Raw genomic sequence first — 1,601 nt, 5'->3', positions numbered from 1 at the left:
GAGAGAGAGAGAGAGAGAGAGAGAAAGAGCAAACAGAACCACAAAACATGACAAACAAAACGGACTCACAAAAATATCTACACAGTTGTCGGAGTGGAGGGACCCCCGCGTGGGATGAAGCCACGTACCTCGGCGGACCGGATTTCTGTCCAGGGTCACAGGTGCTTCTGCCAGGGGCGTAGAGCTGGCTTTCCGGAGGACTCCGGGCGGGGGCCGAGGGCCCTGCGGGGCACGCGGGAGCCAGGGGTGTCTCAGAACCGCCACGGGACTTAGAAACACATCTCCTTGCCGTAGTGTTTAAGTCTATACGGAAACCTTCCCGAGAGCCTTAAGCGGATTTTTTTTTTTTTACACCATAAAGTGATTATTAAGCTTTCCTTTTTACTCTTTGGCTAGCTTTTTTTTTTTTTTAATTGTCTCTTGGATGACATTTACACCGATAACACCAGGCTGCTGTTAAGTCAGGACAGTGGGACCGTAATTCCCCTCGCAGGATGCGAACGAATGAGATGTATTAAAATAAACATGGTATATCCACTATGCATCACTTCCTAAATGTTTCTGGCTTTACGTGTTTCTCCCCTGCCCCGTTTTATCTCGCTTTTTAATTTAAGCCATTTCGAGAGAACTATGCGTGAACCAATCGAGTCCGTCCCGGGCCTGCCGCTCCCCGTCCTCGCCGCAGCGAGGTGGCCCTGTGCCAGTATTTGGACAGAATCTAAATTCTTTATTTTTGGTAAGATGTTACGCTTTACGTGTATTCAACAGAAATGTGTGTGTGTGTTGTGTTTTTGTTTTTGTTTTGTAAAGGTGAAGTTTGTATTTTTATCTAATATTACCAGTTTTGTATACCTGAGAGCCTGCTATGTTTTTTCTTTGAACCAAAAGGAAAAAGAGAAACCCACCAACAAAACCCATACACGTGAAAAGTGCTTTGTGGTCACATTTCTCTAGTTGCGTAACTGAGTCTAGACCCTGTGTCCCGTCACGGGGCCCGTCACCCGGAGGCGCCCCGGGCCGCCCCACCACGAGAGCCTGCGCGGCGAGGCCTGCCCTTGGGATTCCGGAGCCCGATGGGACTGGGCCGACAGCGCCATCCTGCCCGGGGTGCATGGCCTCTTGGAGACAGAGGCCAGGCGCCCACGCGAGCAGCCAAGCAGAGACGATGGGCTTCATCGGGAAGTGAGTTGACTTCGCTGTCCGCGGGCCGAGCCGGTGAAGGCAGGCCGCCCTGTGTCGCCGTGGCCTGCTCTCCCTGATGGAACGGAGAGGCCGTGGGACTGTCAGGATCCCTTTGTTGCCTGTGGGGTCTCTGGCGCGAGAGCAAGTGTCGTGCTGTTTGCGTGTTCGTGGGAGAGTTTTTATAAAGAATCCTTCAGCAGCACATCTCCACAGTGTGGTTTTTGGTCCGCAGTTCGCACGAACGGAGGTGGGGGGCAGGGGCTCGAGGGGGTGGGCGTGGGTGGCTGTGTCCCCTGGGCGCGCTCGGCCATGGGCGGTGCCCGTGGCGGCTCCGTCCCAGTCCCCGTGCAGGGCGCCTCGTGGCCGCGCTGCTCACGACCCTGGGCCATGGAGACGTGTCTGGTGGACGACGTATGGTT

General features: G+C 54.5%; 1 long non-coding RNA gene across 1 annotated transcript; it reads left to right on the top strand.

Annotated features, from left to right (window-relative positions):
- Positions 1 to 6: 6 nt before the first annotated feature.
- LOC117800366 lies at positions 7 to 1,381 on the top strand. The gene is made up of 2 exons (XR_004623087.1): positions 7 to 736; positions 889 to 1,381. It is a non-coding gene; the product is annotated as an uncharacterized LOC117800366 (long non-coding RNA).
- Positions 1,382 to 1,601: the final 220 nt, after the last annotated feature.

The sequence above is a fragment of the Ailuropoda melanoleuca genome, unplaced genomic scaffold, assembly GCF_002007445.2.
Source record: "Ailuropoda melanoleuca isolate Jingjing unplaced genomic scaffold, ASM200744v2 unplaced-scaffold68914, whole genome shotgun sequence".
NCBI classification, from domain to species: domain Eukaryota; kingdom Metazoa; phylum Chordata; class Mammalia; order Carnivora; family Ursidae; genus Ailuropoda; species Ailuropoda melanoleuca.
This window is presented reverse-complemented; position numbering and strand designations above follow the sequence as displayed.